Below are 25722 nucleotides of genomic sequence, written 5' to 3' on the forward strand. Positions count from 1 at the left end.
TGTCACAATGCCTGACACTTCATGTTCATGGCTACAGCAGCTTACATCTGCCCACGATGTGTGTGCTAAGTGCATTTCTTTATTCTTCTTTCACCCTCAAGGCAATTCTATGAAGTAGACACTATTGTTACTCCCATTTCAGATGACAAAACTGAGGCTCAGAATCTTGCTCGGGATGGAGGAGTCAGAGCAGAAACTTAAGCCCTGGATCTCTGACTCTTAACACCTGAATTCTTTTATTTGTTTATTTTTGTCAACTTAACTTTTTTTATCCTCACTCGAGTACAAGGGAGGAAGAGAGAGAGATAGAGGGAAGCATCAATCAGTTGCCTCCCTCACACACACCAGCCCGAGACTGAACCTGCAACCTAGGCATGTGCCCTGACTGGGACTCGAACCTGCTCCAGCCAACTGAGCCACACCAGCCAGAGCTAACACCTGAATTCTCAACCTTTGGTTATGTGGTCTCGTCAAGCAACAGGAAGGAATGAGTGAACACCCTCTCTGCACGGGGCTTTTCGCCCCCTTCAATCAGAACCATAACTGGCAGGCTAGGTGAAGGAAGATCAGTTTCCATCGCAACGAGAACAAGGAGGACGAAAAATTTTCTCTCTTTTTAAAAAAAGATTTTATTTATTTATTTTTAGGGAGAGAGGAAGGGAGGGAGAAAGAAAGGAAGACATACATGGATAGGTTGCCTCTCGTACGCCCCCAACCGGGGACCTGGCCTACACCCCAGGTATGTGCCCTGACTGGGAGTCGAACCAGTGACCTTTCAGTTCACAGGCCAGCACTCAATCCACTGAGACATACCAGCCAGGGGAAACATTTCCTTCTGAATGAAAAGGCTCCCCTTCTGCCTTGCATGGAGCGGTGAAGCTGGGGGGCGCGGTGGAGGTTGTGCTGAGGTGAGCAGGCTCCTGGTTGAGCGGTGGAGGGTACAGGGGCTTCTGCCCCTTTCTGTAAGGAGGAAAACCAATCCCTGGTTCCGAGCTGAGGCTTTCTGGGGCCCAGCTCCAGCCCTGCCCTGCCCTGGGAGCTCCATGTCCAACAGTAAATCTTCTACCGGTTTCCTTGTCCTCACGGAACTGTCCGTCGGAGGGAAGCAGCAGACATGACCCTGTGCAAAATGCCACGAATGCCAAGTGCCAGGGCGGCGAGGGGATAGAATGGGGATGGGAACCACACCTGAGCAGGCTCCCCTTGGCATATGGCACTTTAGCTAAGGAATTAGGGGGACAAAGCAAGGGGATGAGGCCAATGCGGGGAGGCCAGAGTGCTGCCAGGTTCCAGGACCAGAGGAGGCTGAGCCCGACAGAGCGGGCAGGGGCCTGGCAGGCTGGGGCCCGGCAGGCAAGAGCCAGGAAGAAACTCAGTGTGAAGCTCGTAAGGAAAAAATCTCACTTGAGGTGTATCAGACATACCTCTTTTTCCTTTGATTTCAATGCCATGGTTAGACCCTGAATGGCTTTATCCCTCTTCGAACTATTTTTCTTTTCCGTAGCAATTTCTCTTTCCTTCTCTCTCAGGTCCTCCTGAAGTGCCTAAATTAGATTAGAAAAAGATTCACTAAAGTGATGTGTTCCAACCAAAATGCATTGTAAATATATCTTTAAGAGCACATTCAAATGCAGTTATTCTATCTTATGCCTGTCAGCCTGTGATTAATGTTTCCAAGTAGAGTCGAACGTAGCGGCATCAGCTCCAAGTCACTGTGTTACCGCTCACAGCAGCAGGACCGGGGGGAAGGAAGGGGATCAGATCAGTTAGAACGATGACAGCTATTCCTACAGGAAGGACTCCAGTGCCTTCTGGAATCTGAATGCAGTCACATCGGTGTCTTTGAAACCACACCAGGTTATTTGGGGGAAACAACAGATCATTAATTTCATTCCTTAATGCTACGAAAGCGAGCAGAGAACTTAGTTTGATGGAGACAGAACATATACATTTATCGTCTGAGTTCATTTCTAAAGATAATCACTGCTGCCTCCCTCCCAGGCTGTCGTGAGGATCAAATGAGATCACGGACGTGCAAGTACTTTCTAAGCTGGCAGGTGCTCTACAAGAGCCAGCTGCCGTGACTAAGGGACTGCGGAGCAATGGCTTTGGAATCAGACTGCAAGTCTGAATCCCTGCTGTACCTCCACCAAGCTACGTGACCTTGGATGAGGGACCTCACTGCTCTGAGCCTCACGGGCCACATCTGCAAGATGGGAAGGCCTGCCTCACGGAGTTATTACAAAGGCTGAGAAACCTTTTCCATAGGGCCTAAAGCTCGACTGGCAGACAGTAGCATTCGATGAGTGACAGCTAATGCCACACAGAATTACCTGCTGCACTCAGAATAAAGCAAGAGCCAAGGATAAATCTTCAACACATTTTTAAGAATTGTATCAACATACCTGGATCCTCTCTTCAAAGCGATTTCTCTCCGTCTGGCGCTCCATTTGTGCAGCCTATGAAAACGCATTAATTGGTGCCCAGAAGGGACCCACAATCCACAGCTTCCCCAGAACCCTAAGAATGAGCACCTCCTTTACTTGTTGTTCCCCTTGCTGTGGAACTCAGGAAAGCAAGTGCCCACTCCTGTCCCACCCAAGTGAAGAAAAATGTGAAGATGAGCAACCCACACAGAGTAAACCAAGGAGCCACTGGACAATGAAAAGGGACAAGGCCGAGGAAGTGAGACAGACGGTTCTGAGGAGCAAGAGACAACGGCTGAGGACAGCCAGCATCTAACTGGTGAGGCCACAGAATTCACTGCTGTGTGCGGGACAGAGGAGGCCCTGCTCCGTAAAGAAGCTGAGACCTTCCATGAGCACCCAGAGTGTCTCCTAAGGAGAACATACCGCACACAGCAGCCACCCAGGCTCCAGCAAGAACGGGACGGTGTGGACTAGGCCTACCTGCACGTCCAGGTCCTGCCCACCCTCTTCCAAAAGCTGGCCGAGGAGGGCACCCAGTGTGGGGAGGGGTCCAGGGAGGCTTTCGGGTCAGTACCAGTAACCCACCTCTTGGAGCCTAGGAAAATATAGCAACTGCTCTGAGCCAAGGCGAGGGGCCGTGATCCCCGCCTCACCCGCGGCCAGGATTAAATGAGGCGGCGCACTGAATCCCTCCGCGGGCTGCCGCCCAAACCAGTGAGTGCCCTGCCCCGCTGCCTCTGAAGTCTCAGACCAGAGATGGCCTTCAGCCTGCCTCTAGCCAGGTAAGTACCATAACGTCATTCCAAGAAAACCCAAAGGATGAAAATAAAGTCTCTGGGCAGCAACAAATTAACACACAGTGCAACAGGCGCGCAGGCATGGACTGTTTCCTTAACCCCCTCCATGAACACAAGGCTGGAAGGGGAAGCATGTGCCGGCGCCTCCGGCAGAGGGAGGCTCTGCTCACTCCTCCGCTGATGGGGGGTGACACTGAGAAGCGAACTGTGGGTGAGCCGTGGGGACTGAAGGGGCATCCCATCTCCCGGAGTCTGGCCTGCTCAGTAAAGTCCCCGCTCCGTGTCCTCCCGCCTCACCTCACTGTCTCTCTCCTTTTCCTCCCTCCGAGCAGCAGAAAGTCCTTGGCGCTCTCCGATGACACGTTCTCATCAGGAGACACCATCTGAGATTTCTCCTCTTGAAGGCACTCAATTAAAGCCTCTTTGCTCTTCAAAGACAGCTTCAAGTCCTCAATCGGTCTAAAAGAGAACAAAATTTAAATTCTAGGCCGTTCTCTTAGCTCAGTGGAGCAGGAGGAGGTAGGAAATGGGGCCATGCATCTTCAAAGTAGACACATCCAATGACTGAACACGAATGAAATCACATTTTGCAAGTCGGAGATTAAGGACCAGAATTCACGTGACCTTAACTGTCCCCTTACCCCCAGCCTCCCAGGCACCAGACTAGGGGTCTGACTGAGTCACAGCCCTGCTCAGACACCCAACAGCCCCACCACCGAGAGCGGTGGATTACTACTTCTTTGGCCAAGAAATCTCCTCTCCTATAAAAATCTGGCACTGAAAGCTAAATAAACATGACCAATAAAGCAGACTATTCTGGTAAATGCAAAAAAAAAAGGACGTCTCTCCAAGGCATCTCAGGTCAAAGGTTAAAATGCACTGTCTTCCGAGATAAAGACCAAACTCCTCCGCAAGGGGGCCCGGCCGAGCTTTCAGGGCCTAGGACAGAAGCCGGGCTGTGCTGCGCCCCCAGACCTTCGCGCACACGCCTCCCTGCACCCCACTCCCACCTCCACCTGATAAACGCCCATAGTCCTGCCAGGCTCAGCTCGGCATTATTCTCCTAGGGGGGCCTTTGCCAACCGACACCCCCGGCGGCCCCTCAGGTAGAGCCGAACACGTCCTTCTCGAGGCCACCAAATTACCTCTATCACCTGTTCTCTGACAACAGCCGCATTATATCGGCTCTCTGAGCCTGCATTTCCTCAGCTATAAAATGGGGATAACTTGCTTATGTGGAATGGAGATAAGCTATTTAAAACGAACCTCCACCGCTCCAGGCATATGGCAGAACTCAACAAATGACAGTTGCTATAATTATTACTTTTCCTTTTAGCACGCGATGATGAGCATTTTGTCGAAGGACCCTACGAAGAGTGTCTCTAGCTGAGCCTAAAAAGCAACGCACTGGGGCGGAAAGAGGACCGGCTCCCAGGGTGAAGGTGAGGAGGGGGCTAAGGGCAGTCAGAGCCCCCGGCGGCGCACTGGAAGGGGACGCATGTGCCGGCGCCCCCTGCAGAGGGAGGCTCTGCTCACTCCTCTGCTGACGGGGGGGGGGGGGGGACGACGACACTGAGAAGCAGACTGTGGGTGAGCCGTGGGGACTGAATCTCCCAGAGTCCGGTCTGCTCGTTAAAGTGCCCCTCCGTGTCCTGTCACCTCACCTCAGTGCATTGGCTGAACATTTGTACCTCCCCAAAAGTGATGGCATTATGGGGGTGGGGGGAGGCTTTGGGAGATGAGGTCATGTGGGTGGAACTCCCATGAATGGGACTGGTATCTTATCAGTGAAGCTCCAGAGATCCCTTGCCCCTTCGCCAGTGGGGACACAATGAGAAAAAGGACCTGAGAGGGGGCCCTCGCCTGACCATGCTGGCACCCTGAACTTGGACTTCCAGCATTCAAAACTGTAAGAAATAAATTTCTGTTGTTTATAAGCGACCCAGAGTGGGGTATTTTGCTATGGCACCAAATGGATTAAGACAACCGGACATGGAGGGAACTGGCAGCACCAGTACAAGGCTCCCAAAACCAGGAAGAGGAGTAAGAGTGCCCTCTAGGGGCTCGGCTCTGAAATCATCACATAATCAACGGGAGAGACAGAAAGTCACCCAACTGTACACTAAAATGGGTGTTGTGTCATGTGCAACTCACACCTTGATAACACTGATTTCTTAGTTACCTTAAAGCAAGTTCTAGCCGGGGACGGACATGAGAGGGGCCGGGGCCACCTCAGGGGGCAGCAGCGCTCGGGCAGGACCATGGCCCCATCCTCCAGCACCTTCCTGGTTTCCAAGAGCATCCAGAAACCCAGGCTCTTACATAAAATTAAGACTTTTAAAAATATTAGCGACTAGTTAAAACTTCAAAAGAAAAAGGAAATCAGATAAAACATATCTGCTGGCCAGACTTGACCTGCAGGGCTCCTCACTGTCAGCTGCCTGGAAGATACAGACTAGCTTTGAAGTCCAATCGAAGGACAACAAGTAGCTAACACATGTACCTTCGAAAAGGGTGGTGAGGGCGCAAAACATCCTTGTGAGGGCGCTGCCCCAAGCCCCGTCAAACTGTGTGGCAGATCTGACGTCACCAGGGCCTGACCGGGGACCCTGTTCCAGTTCTGTGCTGAGCCCTCACCTTCTGTCACTGGCTCAGCTTCCTAAACAGGCCTGCCTTCAGGGAGGAAGCACACAACACCCTCAGCGAGCAGAGCCCCAGAGGGCTCCCTGCTGCCTGAGTCTCTGGGACGTGGCTGGGGCGCACCTACCCCTGCGTCAGACGCATTCGCAGTTCTGACAAGTCAGGCTTCTAAGCGCCTACCCAGCTAGACCTGCGGGAGACCCCAGGAAGACGAAGCCTTTAGCAAGGCCCTGACCAGACAACCCACGTCCACGGACACCCCACCACTTGGACCAGTGATTACTCAATAAGCATTAAGCCTTCCCAAGCTCCCTTTCCCCAAAAGACAAGAATCCAAGTTTCTGCACTTTCCTCTGGAATTACCTAGAAACTGAGCCAGGCTCCACACCACTGCTCATGCCGTTCCCTCGGGGAGGCAAGGCTTCCCCCGCAACCCCATCACGCCTCCTCCCATGAGCCTTCCCTGCGCCACGCCCAAGCAGAGCTGGGCACTCCCTCACTTAGGTCTCAGCACAGAACCCTGTTTGTACCTCTGTCCCCTCTCACACGCGGGGACTCCATAGAAGGAAGACAGTGCTCCTCTCTGCATTGCCCACACCCAACGCAGCCTTGCTCAGTAGCTGGTTCTTGAATGGATCCTTAAATCCTCTAATTCAGGCCTTAATCCATATGCCCAAGTATGTTCTGGACTCCCCTCTTGGATGCCCACAGTCCCTCAATCCAACATGTCCCAGCTGAAAGCTCATCTTCCCAGCCCCTCTGCCCCCAAACATCTTTCTCCCTCTCCCCCCCAAAATTCAGCAAACCGCACTACCATCCCACTATTGCTCACCTGGGTGAGGGGCTATCTCTGCAGCCTTTTCCCTCAGTCTCAAATCCAATCAGCCACCAAGCCCTTCGCGCCAACATGTGATTCTACCTTCTAAAATACATCTCTCTCTTATCCCCTAGTTCTGTCACCTTAATCCTGTCATCATCAAGATTAAGGGAAAAAGAGAAATCAAAATAGTCTTTCCCTTTTCCCTTTGGCTACCAGGAAGCTTACAGCCAAAGCCAAATGCTATACTCAGTATCTGAGTGGAAAATCCCAGCATGAATTTCTATCTACTACCTCTCTCTCTCGGTCCTCAGAATCCTAGTGTCCTTACTGTGGGAACAAGGAGGAAAGGAAGGGGACAGGGAAGAGACAATTCTTCCCCCATGCTGCCAGACAAATGACTGTCAGGTATCGGAGGGACAGAGCCAGACCTGTCTTTCTCTTCCAGGCCCAGAGCCATGTCCATGGTCCCCTCGTGCATCTTCTTCATCTCCAAAAGCTTGTTTTCCAAGCTTAACCGCAGAGCCTTCTCCGTTTCTGTCCCTGCAAAGGCCTTTTCCAGTTCTGCTTGGGCGGCTTTCACATCCTAGAGTTAAATTAAATGCATGTGAGGCAATTTTTCAATACAATTGGGAACACTTTGAAAGGAAATTGGATTAAAATATAAATATTTATGACTTTTTCTCCGGCACATTTCCCCTCCCTGAATTGTACTATACATACATGGGGAGAATCAGTAATAAATACATTTGCCAGCCATCCTTCCTTCTTGTATCCTGAAGAGTAATAGGCATTTCCTATGGAAAAGACTCAACTCTACGAGAACTGTTTTGGTTTTGAAAAATCAGATCAATATTTACAGCTCAATGAGAACAAGGAGAAATGCGCCTCTCAATACCTAAACATACGTAAATCTCAAAGAGTCACCATAATCTCCACACGAATTCATCCCACACCCCACCGCCCCCACTAGCTTTTTTTTAAGATAATGACTACACAATTCTAAAGTACATTTTCTGTATCACCAAAGAGATTTAGGTGGTGAAAAACTCTAGGTTCTTCCGGGGCGCTCACAGAAACCAGCAAGGAAGTTATCTAAATCACGCAGCCAGGGTCTGTGTTAGGGATAAGGGACCTGGGGCTCATGAAAGTAACCTGGGACTACTCAAGCCAACCGCCTCGAATCACATCACAAACACAGAAGTCAAATCATACTGGGTACAAAGCCCAGCTCCCACTTACTTGCTGTGTGACCTTTGGGTAGTCACTTAACCTCCCTGAGCCCCATCTTTCCAATCTACACAACAGGGATAACAACCATTTACCAGAGACTTGTTGTGAGACCTGACAAATGCCTGCTGTATCACAGGGAACTCAGAAAAATGTGGCTTCTTCCCCCCAATCCTTCCCCTCTAGGACCTCCCCCAACACTGTCTCCCAAGAGACTTGTCTGTCAATCATAGTGGTAGCTGGGAAAAATCATGTCCCAATCTTCTGAGACCAAGCAACAAAACCTCTGACTTACTGAGAGCCTACTCGACACCGGGCTTTACAAGAAGCTCTGTTTGTAAATACCCTTGATTCTCACTCAACCCTAACAACTGGCAGACTACCGCAGTTCAGAGTGCAGGCTCTGCAGCCAGACCACCAGCCATTTACTTCCTGTGTCCCCTTAAGCAAGTGACTCAGCCACTCTGTGCGAGGGTCACGTTTTCCTTTTGGTTGTTAAAAGATGACAAAAGCACTTACCTTCTAGGTCTGTTGAGGGGATCACCTAAATCAACGTATGCAAAACGCTGAGAAGGATGCCTCACATACGGTAAGCCCCTGAGAAACCGGTAGTAGCACCGCTGTTATTACAATTACTACAGCAAAGCAGGTAGCACTAGCCTCATTTTACAGAGTAAGAGGCAGGGACTCAGGGAAGGGAACTGCTTTATCTAGGGTGACAAAGCTAGTAAGTGACAGAGCAGGGATTCAACCTAGTACTGCCCATTGTGCGGGCACCTTAAGACAGTGGGAAGCACTTACTGAGAAAAATAAGATGAATGAGCAAGATTAGGTTAAGCGTCTTAAAAGGCTCACAATTATCTTAACTAAAAGTCAGAACCTGGACTCAGAGACCCTTCTTGGACTCTCAGAGGTCCCGGCTCTACCACTCATGACCATGACTCGTTTCCCACCCTCTCTGGGCCCATTTCCTCGTCTATCCGATCAACCTAATATCTACACACCCCCATGAAGCTGACAGAAGGGCTCCAGTGAACATCGTAACTGGAGAAGGACACTGTAAGCTTCAAAATACAGTACAAATATACCCACTCTTTGAATTCAGACGTGCTTTTTGGTGCTATTTCTCCTCATGTCTGCTTAGAAGAATCAGGGTCGCAGGTAGAGAAAGCAAGATGAAACAACAGACTCCAAAGATCAAGACATAAGTAACTAATTTATGCAACCTTTTTAACATATTGAACCAGGATTTTCTAACCAAGAAACATCCTGACTCCCATCAGTCATAGGAAGCACCTGAGAATCAGGAAGATGAGGAGCTATACACAGTGCCCCCCGGAAAAGAGGCACTCAATCAACACTGGTGGGACGCTGGGCTGGTGGCATGGAGGCTGGGCGCTGAGGACGCTGGGATGGTGGCAAGGAGGCTGGACGCTGGGGACGCTGGGATGGTGGCATGGAGGCTGGACGCTGGGGACGCTGGGATGGTGGCAAGGAGGCTGGACGCTGGGGACGGGCGGCATGGACACATAATGTCCATGATGGGTGAGTCACTCCCCCTCTCTGGGCCTCGGTGTCCTCTTCAGGGAAAGAAAGGCACTAAACCAGCTAACAAGAGGAGTGGTACAGCGGGAACACGGGGTTTTAGATCAGTCACCCATTTCTATGCAAGATTAAGCTTGGATTGGTTAGCATTTCTCTCCGCACCTCAGTGTCCTCGCCTGTAGGAAAGAGACAATAACGGCCAATTTGCAGGATGTAAGGGTATAAATGCTGTATGTCAAGCACCCAGAATGGGCTGGAACCACGGAGATGCTCAACGAGGATGGCTGTCATGTCTTCAGAAACTCTTGACAGTTTATGAGGAAAAGAACAGAATTCTGCCCACTCCGTTATTAACCCACTGGAAGGAACACGTTCTCCTCGGGGTTTCCAGACTTGCCTCTTCTAAAAGGAATATTCTTTTGGTCAGGAGATCTTCAACCTGCTTCACCTTCTTCTGAGCATCCTCTTTCACCCGCCGAACTTCAGAGCCGCCCCCCTTGGCGAGGCTCTCAGCTGCTTTGCTGCAAAAAGAGGCAAATGAGGGTGACCATCAGGTGGTGACTGCATTCACCCTAAGAAACAAGGAATATTCCTACAGACCTGTTATATTAATTAGTATCTGTAACTCAAAAAACACTGATAATATAATATATAAATGTATCGAATCAACATGTTGTACACCTTAAACTTACACAATGTTATACGTGAATGATGTATCAATAAAAATACATATTATTTAGCCCTGGCTGGGTAGATCAATTTGTTGGAGCATCATCGCTATACACCAGGACTGTGGGGTCAATCTCTGTTCCAAAGGCATATACAAGAAGCAACCGATGAGCCCTGGCCGGTACGGCTCAGCTGGCTGGAGCATTGTCCCATGGCCGAAAGGTTGTGGGTTTGATTCCCAGTCAGGGCACATAGCTAGGTTGTGGGTTCGATCGTCGGTCAGGGCGCATATGGGAGGCAACCGATCAATGTTTTTCTCACATCGACATCTCTCCCCGCACACCCCACCCCTGCCCTTCCTCTCTCTCTAAACTCAATAAACATATCTTCGAGTGAGGATTAAGGAAAAATGTTTAAAAAAATACATACTATTTAAAATAAAGTAAGAATCACCTATAATCTCAGGATAGCTACGCTAACATTTTAGTATACAGCCTTTGAGGCGTTTTCTACAAAAACAGAATCATAGAGTATACGTCTGTGATCTGACTTTATTGCTGAACACAGTATAAACATCCTTTTGTGTCAATAAATATACATTAATATTTAGAGGCTGCAAATTAATTTGCTGTATAAAATGTACTACATTAAATCGACTCCTATTTTTAAAACATTTAGATTGCTTCTGACTTTACACATTCCTCTGATGATAGTGATGAAGCTCTGGGAATAGTGGTCAGCAGTAAGTGTTCCACAACTGTCAGTTTTATTGTTTATTACTATAAGCAACGTTATGCTGAAAGCATCCCCGTGGGTATACTATCCAGTGCTTTCCTTAGGGTCAATCCTAGAAAGAGAATTACTGGTTCAAAGTGTAAACACTCTTAAGATTTTTTTGACAATTATTGCCAAATTTCCCACCAGGAAACTTCCAATAAAGTACACCTCCACCGGGGGTAGGAACGGCAGAGAGCTGGTCTGACAAACCAAAGTACAGGGAAAAGAATGAAACAAAACTGAATCTGAGGAGTCATGGGACTGCATGCCTCGTCTTCTGCCGGCTGGAGGGGAAGCATTTTAGCTACAGTCCGCCTAGGTGGGCACCAGCTGGCACTGAGGGCGAGAGGAGAGGAGAGGGGCGAGCAGCCCACACCCCGTGCTACAGAAACATAAAATGCAGAGTCCTGCTGCTGTGGCACCATGGAGCACGCCCCCCGCCTCACAAGCCGCGGGGGGAGGGCACACCCACATCAGACGCAGGACCAAACCACTGACGCCTTCCACTCTGGTCCTCCCCAGAAGAAGAACAGGGTCGGATATGCATTTGTGAGACGTACCCAGAGCAGGTCTCATCGGTTTCTGAAATGACTGCGGGTTTCCTAAAGGCAGAATAATATAAAGGAAATGGCTCCACCTAAAGCTGGTTTCTCAGAGAAACTGCAACAGAACACATCTATTCACCAGCAGCCTCCCAAGCCCTACTTGAGGGGTGTGTAAGACTTTCCCAACCAAGATATGTGATCGGACACGCACATGTACAGGCCATGTGAATTTGGGACTGAGAACAAGAGACAGTCAAGAGGGCCATCCTTGCTGCCCAAGCCTCAAACATGAATTGCCTGCAAATAAAGACTTTATTCTTCTCGTGTCTCCTTTCACCATGAGCCTTCCGAAGGCCCCAGGGCCGTGACATCACTGTAATGGGATTCAATGTGAACAGCTGGAAAGAAAGAACATAGGCTCTGAAGCTGAACAGATCCGCTTCCAAATTCTCACTGTTTTGTCCTCAGTGTGACTCCGGGTGAATTACCTCTGAGACCTCAGTTTCCTCTTGGGAAAAATGAGGCGGTGACCTCTTGGAATGAACATGCTAAGACACGTGGTGGTCACAGCACAGGGCTCCTTCCTCTCCGATCCGAGTGCTGCACGGCAGCCTGTTGCCGCCAAGGCCGGCGCAGTGCCTGCCCCGCTGAGATGCCTGGAGCGGCCTCCTTCTGCCCCCGGCTGGTGTCTGCGCTGAGAAAGGGTCATCCGCTGGCCAGAACTGAGGCCACCACGGCCACTTCCTGAGTAATGCCATGAAACGTCCTGAGCCCACTCCCTCAGCTCATTTCCTGACCAATACTGTCTGGAGTTCACAGATTCCCGATCATTTCTGTCACTTCGCAAGAGGGCATGCTATATGGCTGCAAGAATGCTGGACTGGACGCTTTTCCTTCCTGAGCTTTGGATCCAGAATTTTCCAGTCTTGAGCTTCCTCAAACCACCACAAAGGTTTTAGCCCCAGGGTTTTCTAGAGCCTCCTCTAGAAAAGGCTCACTCCCTCAATTAACCCACCCCACGCCCCACCCCAGCCAGCGAGGGCAAATACACCAGCCCCTCCTGTCCGCCCAGATCAGACCTTGGTGTTTTACAGTCAGCCTCCTGTACTTTGTCAAGCGGCCGACTACAATTTTTAACAAGTACTGGCATTATTCAGTTTGCTCGCATTTTAGTTATACCAATAAAATATACTCCCAATAATAAATGTTCCAACTTTTCATTTATCATCTTTGTATGTTACAGTTACTGTAGCAATAAAATTTACACTCAGCAGTACAGTGCAATTTTCCTCTACTAATGGAATTATTATTTTTGTTTGTGTTTTAAAGCTACAGAAATAAAATTTACTCCCAACAATATGTCTGCTTTTGTTTTTAATGTCCCCTTATGGTAACTGACAAATAGAACAATGGACTGTCAACGAGCATATAGGTTTACTTCACAGCAAGGCAGAGTGGGCTCCTGAACCAGACCAGCTCCAGATCTGTTACCAGCCTGAACGAGTTCCCCGCTCCTCTGAGCCTCAGTTTCCTCGTCACTTAAATGGGAATTGTGGCTGCCTCAAATAACTGCTGTAAAAGCAAATGCGATATAGCATGTCGAGTGCCAGGGACAGGCTTAGAGGCTAAGACGCTTCTCCAAAAATGTAAGTACCCTCATAGGACAGGGCTCCTTCCTCTCTGATCCGAGTGCTGCATGCCAGCCTGTTGTTCCCAAGGAGACAGACAGCAAGACCTAAGGAGAGGAAAGGCTGAGAGAAACTGGTCTCATCCAGCTTTCCACCCAATGCAAAAATGAACCTTCTGTAAACACCCCTCTCGCTGCTCTTCCTAACCATCAACATTTCCTCTTGATTCTTTCCATTCTAATTATAGTTCTTCAGGGAAAAGCCGACCACCGAAAACAGAAACAACCACAGAACTCAAAAAGGAAGTGGAGGGCATTAACAAAAAGATACTTTTCCATCAACAGGTACGCACCACACACACACCGCGAGGTGCCGAGCAGTGAGAGGTAAAGGGAACGGCACGCTGAGCAGGTCAGCGGAAGACGGCGTGCATGTCCTACGGCAGGTCACCCACACAAGGGCTCTGTGGAGCAGGAACAGCTGAGCAGCTCTAGGGCTCGGAGGCCACAGTCCTGCCTATTGCTAGAGCCAGCCCAGAGCCCCTGCCCTTTCCACCGGCCCTGAACCCCACTAAGGAAGAGGCCCTTGGCTGAGATGTACGGTCACTCTGAAGAAATGAGAAACACGCATGGAAGTAAAAAAAGAAGATGAAACCTCGTGCTGGACCAGAAGTCACAAACTTGAGCTCTTATCCCAGCTATGATCTTTCTGGCTGAGCGGTTCTAGTCACGGCCCTTCCCTTCTCCAAACAGAAATTCCCTCCTCTCTCAAATGAGGTCTGCCTCAAGGTCTGAAGACCCCTCGAGATAATGATGGACTGCAAAAAGATGCTAAGTGTTTTATGAACTGGAGAGCGCTGTGCACAAACGGGACCGTCATTACATGCCAGAGAAGCTGGTGAAAGTGGGCTGAGGCAGCCACGTGTGGCCCCGCAGGAGGCCTTCTGCAGGGTGGACAACAGGGCCTGCGGGGGGGCGCGCTGTCAGGGCCAAGGCAGAGCGTTTCAGTGTCTGTGAGCTGTGTTTGCGGTAGAAAGTCGGCGGAGAGAAAGCTGGGGCAGCTAAGTCACTGTGAGCATTCTTAAACACAGCTCAGGACCTTGACCCCCAACCTACCCTTGACAGCTCCCTGCCCATCCATCACTTAGCGCTGTTGATCCCGCTTCCTCGGTGTCTTTCCAATCCACCTATCCATCTCTTGTCACTCATCCGTCACCGACTACTGCGCTAGCCTCCTAACTGGTCCCCCTGCTTCTACGCCTGCTCCCTCTACAAAACATGTCCCATTCAGCGTCGACTGACCTTTTAGAAAACAAAACTGATTGTGTCAGTTCCTTAAAACCCGTGACTACTTTCTCTCTGATCTCGGGATAAAGACCAAAATCTCTGATGAGGCCTCCAGACCCTGCAAGGCAAGGCCCCCTGGACTTCTCCCCTGCCCTCAGTCCCGCACGCTCCTCTCCCCTTCAACACTTCTCTCCGCCCTTTCACTGCTTGGTCCCTCCCGACCCCCCAGATCTCACCTCCGATGCTACGTCCTCAGGCCATTCCCTGCTGGGGACCCACATTACACACCCATTCCCACGGCTCCCTGTTTCTCTCACCGCTCTCCTCCCAACTTCACTGATATACACATTCTTGAAGCGCTTCATCCTCATCGCTCCCACTGGAACGCAAGCCCCACGTGCCTGCTTGGCTCAGCACTGCATCCCCAGGAGCAGGGTCCGGTGCAGCACAGAACAGTGGTTTAATAAGTATTTTCTCAATAAACTGACCAGCAAGATCAGACCAAAAGGGTCTTGAACACTAGTTGCGGCGGTTCAGAGAATCTATGCAGACAAACATGTGCACAGGCCCCCAAAGCACCCAGCCCCGTGTGCTGTCCTGCGTGCACAGAGCCTTGGTGAGTCTGGGTTTCCCTGTGCGCACGCCTGACTGAAAGCGGTCCGGGTCCAGATCTGCAGCAGGCAGGGCGCCGAGCATGAGCGGGACCGAGCGCGACCACTGACTGCCGGGGCTTGGTAAAGGAGGTCTGACTCCTCGCCCAGGGAATGATGAATGATGTGCTTCTGAAAAAGGAAAAGGAAACTACAGCAACAAGAACAAAAACGTGTCTTCCCCGTTTATTCACTCATTCATTCACTCACTCAGAACATGCCACGCGTGCCAGGTCAAGCGAGGCCTGGGAACCTGCCGTCCGCTCAAGGCTACAGCAGTCGGCCTTCCGGCTGCCGGCCCTGTGGCAGTAAAAGGAGCCACATGGCCCGGCCCAGAGTGCAGCTGCGCCCTAAGCGGAAGACTCCGCGCTCCCGGCTCCACGTCCCGCAGGAACTCTGCTGCCGTGACAGACGAAGCATTTCCACATAAGCTTTCAGCTGGATCCTTGGCGAGTCCACCCTGGGCAGTTTTCTGCCACGCTCACCAACTGAAACTCAGCACACTTGGTACCCCACTGTCCCCACAAACTATCACTGCACCTCCATTACACTTGGCTCCTAGGATGAGTTGTCACCAGTCTCTGATCAGCTCTTAAAGTAAGGAAATATCTGTTTTCAAAAATCCTCCATGTGTAGCATGAGTAATTACATAATAAATGTTTATGAATGAACGAATGAACGAGCAATTGAGTCATAGGTTATATTCTCTGAACTGTGCTTGTTGTTCAATAAATAATTAATTAAAATAATAGTCTTCAAATGTTCTTTAAGCAAAACAGAGAGAAAAACAAGCTACTCTGACTGAAGCCCCATCCTCTGCCTCACCTGCCGCAGGAGTCCCTCAGGTCCCCTTTATGCCCCCAGGACTTCTACAGCGGTGAGTGAGCTAATGATATACTTAAAAAATATGAACGGATCTCACTAATGTATCGCTGAGGAAAGGGACCAGACCCAAAAGCATAGTGTAGGATTCCATTTCTACCACGGGCAGAACTAAGCAATGGCGATACTGCTAGTTAGCAAAGTGGCCGTCTTTGTGGGAGGAGGGTAAGTTCTGGGAGCACAAAGGGGACTTCCTGGGGGCTGGTGATGTGCTGGTTCCTGGTCGGGATGGTGGTCCCATGGGTGTCTCTGCTGAGAGAAAATTCATCCTGCTGTACGTGTAAGAGCTGTTCATTTTCCTATAAACTTTAAAAGTTGGTTGAAAAATAATGATATATAAACAAAGCCTCCTTGGGGTCCCCCGAGCCCAGCTGGGGAACAAGAGGCTTAGGAAGCACGAGGCTCTGTTTCACTGACCCACGCAGCCGCCACAGGGGGGCCCTGGGCGACCCCCGAGCATGTGACAGGATGACGGGTACTCACGAGGCTTTGATGAGCAGCCGCGCTCTCTCCTGGAGCTCACGCTTCAGACTTTCCACTTCCACCTTGAGCTCGATATTCTTCCAGACGAGGTTAGGGAAGAAAAGAAACAGTGTAAAACTACAGGCCATACTGTGCCTACAGTGGGGAAACCATCTTCAGAGTGGACTGATCACACCACGCTTGTAATAGGCAGCCGTCAGACTCCAAACCTCATTAGCCTCAGGGCACAGGGAAAAGGGAATTTCCAAACCCTGGTGGTCTCAAAAGAAAGCCCCAGATTTCACAAGACTTGGAACAATTATGTAAATTTTGTAAGCTTCGAACAGCCAGAGCATTCAAACACCAAGGCATAAATGTCATATGAGAAAGGCCGATTTAAAAATTGTTTGCCCTCCACCAAGCAAATTTACAAGCAATTCTGCAGTTTGCTTTTACCAGTCCAAGGCAATTAACTTCTGGTTGTTTACCATCATACGTGTGCTGGTTGTGGCAGTGGAAACGCTTTACAGCTTCAAAAAAGAAAACATGTGGGTGCATAACTGGAGGCCTCGTCACTGCCTGCCTCATTTCAGTGGGAGATTCCAGGGTTCTCACCAAAGAGCCGCAGCTGCACGGACAAGCTGGCTATTAGGGACACCGCTGCGTTCTCCAACCAAATGCCTTCCTTGTAACTGACCAGAAGGAAGGGAGTCGCACGTGGCCTGGGGCTCACGATTCACATGCGAATCCAAAGACAAGAGTCTTCAGCAAGCGGCTCCCAACGTGAGACAGTGGGCCGGTGGCTGGCTTCTCAAACCAGTCCATAAATGTAGCCCAGACAGTGTTAGATGAATTCACGGAGTGGAAACGGGTCTGGTTGAAAAGTTTTCAGAGAACTGCTCTAATTCCAGGTTCTCTTTGAAATCTTGCTCCTGTTTTAATAATTCATGCCAAGTTTACATTCTACTCCATAATACATGAATATCGTTTTAAATCAAAATAACATTTCCAGTAAAATTTACAGTCTCGGAGGATATGCCTCCCTCCTTTCAGCCAAGCAGCTCTGGGGGATCCCCAGGCTGAGAAGTCAGCCAGAAAGGAAAGGTCATGGGCTTCGGACCAGGAGGACATGGGTTCAAATCCTGCCTCCACTCTTCACGAAATGGAAACCATAGTAAATCAGTAGACGCTCATTTATTCATTCCCTCTCTTCACAGACATTTACCGTCCCTGTGACGTGCCAAGCACTGGGCTGAGCACCGAGGACACAGGTAAACAAGGCAGACACAGGCTCTGCCTTCAAGCGAACACTGAACAGAAAACTGGAAGTGTAGGCCTGTAACTGTCCTCAGAAGCACAAGTGCAGGAGGTGAGAAAGCGACGTTTCTCCTTCCAGATCCCCCAAGTGGCAAAAGAAAATCATAAAGTCCACCCAACGGGGGGGATTTCAGGACTAAGTGAACTAATGAACATGTTATTGTCTTCAACGTCAAACAACAGGAACTAAAGAAGTCACTTATGCGGCAGGACTTTTTCCTAGAAGGAAATGATCTTTGCATAAAGGACACCGAGTGACAGTGCACCATGCCTTCAATGGCGGTTTTGTGAAAATGACAGGAACAGCGTTCGAACTGTGGATTCCTTTCCAGCTCTCACAAGAGCAAAGAGCTACGTAGGAGCTGATTTCAGAGATTCTGAGTGCTCTGCTTTCTGAGGCACCAGCTGGCACTCCAGCCGAGCAAATTTAGTAGAACAGAGAGCTAACATGTCCGCTAGACTATTCTTCGCAAGCCCAACACCTCAAGTTATAAACTTAAATATATGACAATCATAATTTCTTAACCAAAAATCAAAACACCTTATTAGCATAAAATAGAATATCGGTACTAAAAAAATAAATAAATAAAGACGCTTTAACCCACTACTAAGGAAAGATATCCAAGATATTATTAAGGAAAACTGCAAGTTACAGAACAGAACATACTTCCATTGATATAAAAAGGGGGCTTATACACATATATATTCACATACACACTTGCCTGCATATGCATAAAACTTCTCTGCCTGAGGAACCAGTAATCTGGTTAGACCTAAGGGACTAGGAGACAAAAGTGTTTTCAGTGTACACCTTTTACGCTTTTTGAACTCTGAATCATGTGTAGCTATATAAAAACTTAAACTGAAATAAAAGTGCGACGAAGTCGGGTCAGCTAATCAGACAACGGAAAAGAGTAGCTGAAACAGCGTGGTACAATGAGACAGGCAGGCCTGGGCTCCAACGCACCTCACACAGTGGCTAGGACATCAAGCAAGTTACTGATGCCCCCTGAGCTTCAGGCTCCTCTCCTGCAAGTGAGCTCATCGCTGCTGCAAAGGGCCATCTTGAAAAGTAAAATAAGGCGCTGATGTGCAAAGGCCCAGGACAGCGCCTGACACAAAGAAGGCAATTCACATGCTCTGGTTTCCTATCACTTAGAAGTGCTGAGATAGATGATAACTATACTTACAAATAAAATGTTTTAGGCTGTTGTTTTTTCTTTTATCACCACTTCCTTCCAGAAAAGGGGATGTCCTCATTGTCTTCCCACCCCCACAACAAAGAAAAAAAATTGTGTCTTGCGGGACAAGGGAGCTTTTCAACTCTTGAAAAGGCTCAAAGTACAGTACAGAACAATCTCTCTTCAAGACAAGTCCATTTAAGTTCATTCACTGAAACTCAAGCAGAGTTCTTTTTCCTCCTTCAAAAGTTTCCACTGGTGCAAACTTCAGACGAGAAAACAATGGACTAATTCCCAGGCCAAGGGCTAATCTACTGGAGCAAGCCAAGAAATAGGTGCTGAAATATTGTTTGTACTCATGTCTTTTCAAGAAAGCCAAGTTCTTTTTCAAGTTTCAGAACCAAGGTTTGTTTTCAGGCAGAAGCCTCCAGGCCAAGACTTTCAGCTGGAAACAAACCTTTTTCCTGACAGTTATAAGCAAGTATATAAAACCCACGGAAGAACCACAGCACAGGAACACGGACAGTCCTAACTTTGGGCTGCCCGCGGAAGCCTCAATCGGACAATGGTAACTGTCCAGCACTGACTGCGTGCTGGGACTTTTCATCTGTCATCTCATTTTAATCCACACTAATGACCCTATGACGGAGGGATTATTATCACTGCCCTCTGGAGCAAGCCCAGCTGAGCTGAAGTGACTTGCCTACAGTTACACAAATTAGTGGGTAACAATAAGTTTCAATTCCAAAGACATTCTTCCATTTCACTGTCTTTGTCTAAATATGGATAAGTTTAAAAAGCCTACTGAAATATAGCAAATCAGAAGTCCAATTTTAAGAAGAGAAAAAGGATCCCTTAAAATTAATCTTGTATCTCTTTACTTAATACTAAGGTCATCTTATTGTCTTTATACTCCCCATAATCAATGCAAATTAAATGAAAGCAGCTCTATCTATCCATGCTCACTCTGAGAGCAAATATTAATCACGTTTCTGCTTGGAGCACCATGAGAAAAGACATCAGGGATGGCAGCAAGAAGGGGGGCCACTTACAGTTTTATAGATGTGCTCCGTGGGGCCATCGAGTTCCTGTTGCATTCTTTCCTCAAGGAAACAGATGCGAAGCTTTAGGTTAAAGTCTTCTTTCTTCAATTCAGTGATTTGCTGGAAAATAAGCACAGGTGGTTATCAAAAAAGAGTAAAAATCTAAGGGATGTTACGTACATTAATTCTCATAGCTTCCAGGGCTACAAATGGATTCAAATGTTAAACACTAGAGAGAGCTTGCCTGTGCGACAATTGTGCCAGCCCAGAATTAAGTGGTTCCCTCTAAACAAATTTAGGACCATGTGAGCATCAGAATGAATAATGACCAAGAGAAGGAAGAACTCAAGACTTCACATTGATAATAAGGAAAGAAAGAAAGTAAAAAGAGAAAGGAACCCCTTCTTTACAAAAGAAACCCAGTTAATAAACACAGAAGAATGACAGGAACAGGAAGCCACCATCACACAACCACTACAGGAACGACTGCCTCGGGGAGGACTCATCAACGCTAAAAGAATCAGATGGAAGATCCCTGGACAACATGATATTCACACAATCTCAAGACATCACCCCAGAGGTGGTTTATTAATAACAAAAGGAAAAGGTATATTGAAAAGTCAGAAACCTAGCAGGCATCACATTAATCAAGAACACACACAGTTAGTTGTCCGTTGGTACTCACATGGGATGGGTTCCAGGAACCCCCAAGGAAACCAAAATCAGTAGATGCTCTAGCCCCTTACATAAAATGGTGTAGTATTTGACTATATTCTATACTTTCGAAAATATTTTCTAAGGAAATACATCCATGGTTGGTCAAATCCAGATGCTAAAGATGTAAATAGAGAGGGTTGACTGTATTTAATATCGCCCTGGTGGGACAAAGTGGCATCTTGTGCCTCCAGAAATAACTCACTGCAAGTAAACAATTTCACTTAAAATACTTCTGCCCACAACCTTTAACCTGAACCTAATCCAAAGTTGCCAATCAGACACATCCAAATAAAAGGACTTTCTGCAAAATAACAGACCTGTACTCTTCAAAAATCTTAATGACAATCTGAAGTCAAAACTGACTGAGGAATTATTCTAAATAAATGGAAGTACTTGAGGGATGACAACTAAGTGCAATGAAATCATACAGTGCATCTTGAATATTTTTTTAAAAAGCTATGTGGGAATTAACTGGGGAAATCTGAATAACAACTTTATATTAGACAATAGTATTATGATTCTGTAGCAGAATATCCTAAGTGAGAGCTACATGGTGCAGTACTTACGGGTGCTGTCAAAATGTCTGCAACTAACTCTCTAATGAGTGAGGAGGAAGGAGTCTACCAAAAAACTATTAGAACTAATAAATGAAATCAGTAAATTTGCAGGATACAAAATTAATATTCAGAAATCTGTTGTGTTTCTATACACAAATAATAAACTATCGGAAAAAGACATGAGGAAAACAACACCATTTACAATTGCATCAAAAAGAGTAAAATACTTAGGAATAAATTCAGGCAAGGAGGCAAAAGACTTGTACTCTGAAAGCTGAGCAAAACACAAATAAATGGAAGGCTATACCATGCTCATGGATTTGGAAGAATTAATGTCCTATAAAGGTCCACACCAAAAGCAATCTACAGATTTAATGCAATCCCTATCAAAATACCCATGGCGTTTTTCACAGAACTAGAACAAAGAACCTAAAATTTATATGGAACCACAAAAGACCCTGAATAATCAAAACAATCTTGAGAAAGGAGAACGAAGTTGGAGGTATCATCCTCCCTGATTTCAAATTATACTATAAAGTTATAGTAATCAAAACTGTCTGGTACCAGCACAAAAGCAGACACACAGATCAAAGGAACAGAACAGAGAGCCCAGAAATAAACCCACGCTTATATGGTCAATTTATCTATGACAAAGGAGGCAAGGTAAAATTATACAACTTTTAGAAGAATACATAGGGGGAAACCTTTGGAACCTAGGGCTCAGCAGAGTTTTTAAATGTAACACTGAAGGCATCATCCATTAAAAAAAATTTTTTTAACAATAAATTGGGCTTCAACAAAATTTAAAACTTTAGCTCTCAAAAACAGTGTTAAGAGAATAAAAAAGCAAACTACACACTAGGAGAAACATTTGCAAATCACATACCCAATACAGAAACTGTAGCTGGAACACATAAATAACTCTCAAAATGTAAGAAAATAACAAAACTAAAAAAATAAAATAAAAAAGCAAGATTTTAAAAGAAACTTCACAGTAGAAGATACACAGGATAAATAAGCACAAGAAAAGATTTTCAACACCTTTAGCCATTAGGAAAATGCAAATTAAAACCATTTATGCACCTCCTAGAATAGCTTAACAAATTTTAAATTGATAATACCAAGTGCTAATGAGAATGTGAAGCAAATGGCATTATCACACTCTGCTGCTGGTGAGAATGCAACATGGCACCACCACTCTGGATAACAGTTTGACAGTTTCTTACCCAAAACACTACACTTACCATATGACTTAGCAATTCCACTCCTAGGTAATTACCCTAAAGAAATGAAAACCCATGTTCACACAAAAGCCTGTATGTGAGTGCTTACTGCAGCTTCCCTTAACGATTACCAAAATATGAAAAGAACCCAAGTGCCCTTCAAAGGATGAAAGAATAAACAGTGTTCATCCATATGATGGAATAATACTCAGCTACTGCGATACACACAACATGAATTTATTTCAAAGACATTACACTGAGGAACAGAAGCTAGCCTCAAAAGACTACATACTCTATGATTCCATTTATGGGACATCTGGAAAAAGGAAAATCACAGGGACGAAGGACAGAGCATAGCTACCAGATGTCTGGGGTAAAGAGAGGGTTTGACCACAAAGACACAACACATGGGGGCATTCTGGCAGTATGGAGCTGTTCTATAATCTGATTGTGATGTTGGTCATAACCTAGAACAGTATAGACATATTTAAAAAATTATAACTACATATACATGTATATACGTATGTTTATATACATGTGTGTGTAAATATATATATCTTGATTATGACAGGTCACAAGAGAGTATACATTTGCCAAAACTCACCCAACACTTAAAATTGGTAAATTTCACTTTATGTAAATTATATCTCAATAAAGTTGAATTTAAAATAACTAAAATGAAATACAGTAAAATATTAATAGCTGCATTTGAATACTAGTACATCCCGACACATATATACCCACTGGGTTTTTTTCAGCATTTAAAAAAATAATGGGTAATAGCATATAGTACTCTATTTAATAAGCATACTTTTATGACTGGATAAAAGAACATGATAAGCAGATATTACATTATGTTTTCAAACTGTCTGCCCTTGGCCCTCTTGTTAACAATTTTGTGACTAACAAGAACAGCACAAGAAACAATTGGGAGGTTCACTAAAGCCTCCTTTTGAATGTTTTAAGGAAACAGCACATAAAACATTCATTCAAACAAAAAAACGTCTGCCCTGCCAGCTGCAGCCTATAAAGAGGAACCTTATTCTGTTACTCAGCTACCAATAAAATATTTATGGAGCTTGCTTAAAATGCCCACGCTATACACACTGCTAAAATTCTTCACAACACTTGAAAGAATATTTGTCCTATTTATAGGTAAAGACATTTTCTTTAAAAATAAGAGAAAGGTAATAAGCCCTCAGAAGGTCACTGAGAATGCCAGACAGGCCCAAAAGCAACACAGACCCATCTTCCCAACAACGCCGGTCTAGGTCTCTGCTTACTACCACTTCCCTCATCGAGTTCTCTCTGAAAGCCCCAACGGGCTGGACTGGCAGCCCTTCTAAATGTTTCCATACCACGTCCACTTTCTTCATCCTGGCCGTTAACACACGGCATTGTACCAGCCGGGGATGGCCTTGCTACCCAAACCATCTCTAAGACATCGGGAACCATATCTTCTTGTGCATTCTAGTCTAACACGTAAGGGACAGTTACTAAATACCCAACAGCTGGACGGGTGAACAAATCCATGTAAGAATTTCCCAAAGGCCATACGATGCAAGGAGGCATCAGTCAGACAGATCCGGTTCTTATCACACCACTGTTGTTGCTCCCCCGCCCCTGGACTAGAACTCCCCGCCACGGCCACAGAGCGCGGCACGTCATCAGGCTCCCACCCGCCTCTCGGTCTCATCCTCGACATCCTCTCCCTTGCTCACAAGGTTGCAGCCTCACTGGCCTCCTTGCTGGTCCTCAGATGGGCCCAGCCCCTATCTGTCTGCATCGCCTTTCCTGCAGCACTTGCCAGGGTGGCTCGGTCTCCTCCTTTCCATCTCAACTCAAACATCACCGACTCAAAGAGGCCCTTGCCAACTATCGAACCTAAAGTGGCCCCCATCTCTACCACCTCCACCGAGTCACGCTCTAACACGTAACTCTTATTGTCTTGCTAGAACTTTCCACGATCTGGATTCACCTTATTCACTGACATGTTCATTATTTATTATGTTTATTATATGAAAATAATCCACTTTTTGATGGCATGGGCCTTACCAACTCATGGCCCTGATGTTTTAGCACAGTACCTAGAACATAGTGTTAATCAACATTTGTTAAATGAATGAACAAGTTAATAAATAAATATAGTCCAGACTACCTTACTAGCTGTATGACTTTAGTCAAGTTCATTTTCCCGTATGCGTGTTCCTGTATCTATAAAAATAGGATTATAATAACTATTTCAGAGAGCTATTATAAGGATTAGAATAAATTAATCTGAATGTTTAGTACTGTGCCTAGCACAGCATAAGAACTTAAAACATAATCATATCCTTCTCATTTGAATTTCTCCCTTTAAGAGAATAAGCTCAAAAAAATTTTTAAACTTGAGCTGGAAAAACTGAAAACAGTAGGAACAAATATCTCAAAATGGAGAACCCACCAAACAGGACTCAGAAACCTAATGCTCAAAAGTAAGCCCCTGGCTGCTGTGGCTCAGTGGATTAAGCATCGGCCTGCGAGCCAAGTGTTGCTGGTTCGATTCCCAGTCAGGGCACATGACTAGGTTGCACATCAGGTCCCCAGTTGGGGGCGCGAGTGAGAGGCAACCACACAGTGACGTTTCTCTCCCTTTCTCCTTTCCCCTCTCTCTAAAAATAAAATAAACAAACAAATTATTAAAAAAAAAAAAAAAGCAAGCCAGTGCAAGGGCTGCACTTGGCACATCCCAGCCTTCGGAACCCAAGTGTTACTGTGGAACTGCAACCCCCCGCAAAGGGAACCATCCATGCTCAGGTCCTGTTTTAGCCAAAAAGGGAAGAAAAATAAAAATCAACATGAAAAAAAAATCCAGGCAACTCCAACCAGGCCCACCTTAACTAAGCAAGGCACCTCAGTCTGGTGAGCGGTTCCAAAGGCTTGCAAGAGCCCGGGCCTCCAACGCTGAGGCTCACCCGCCACATGACCTTCTGCTTCAAGGCAGCAAGGGCTAGCAGCAAGGCCCTGGGGCCAGCAGGAGGGACCGAACTCCCAATGCTGCCACCGGTGAGCCGTGTGACCTTGGGAAAATTATTTCACATCTCTGTTGGCTCCGCTATAAAGTGCGGATAAAGATCCACTACCTCCCAGGGGCGTGGTGACGAGCAAAGGCGCGAAAGCACTGGCGGAGCCCGGCATCAGCGGGCAGGGAGCAAAGGCCGGCTTTCAAAAGGAACTCATGTCCCCCGCAGCCCTCTGGAGGCAGATCTTCGGGTCACCGCCCATTTTTCATCCTCTCTGAAAACCCCAAAACCGTTAGACAGCTCACCTGAACATCGCAAAACCCAT

The 25722-nt window shown here is 47.0% G+C and overlaps 1 pseudogene across 1 annotated transcript; it reads right to left on the reverse strand.

Annotated features, from left to right (window-relative positions):
* Positions 1-604: 604 nt before the first annotated feature.
* LOC150018696 (CDK5 regulatory subunit-associated protein 2-like) lies at positions 605-25722 on the reverse strand (annotated as a pseudogene). Its single transcript, XR_016509141.1, has 11 exons — positions 25703-25722; positions 25350-25398; positions 19908-20018; positions 16379-16455; positions 9856-9979; positions 7115-7269; positions 3524-3685; positions 2406-2459; positions 1425-1544; positions 1067-1120; positions 605-960 (listed from the first exon to the last, which is right to left on the reverse strand). The product of XR_016509141.1 is annotated as a CDK5 regulatory subunit-associated protein 2-like (transcript).

Source organism: Furipterus horrens, unplaced genomic scaffold (assembly GCF_987537825.1).
Source record: "Furipterus horrens unplaced genomic scaffold, mFurHor1.1.pri manual_scaffold_2, whole genome shotgun sequence".
Classification (NCBI taxonomy): Eukaryota; Metazoa; Chordata; class Mammalia; order Chiroptera; family Furipteridae; genus Furipterus; species Furipterus horrens.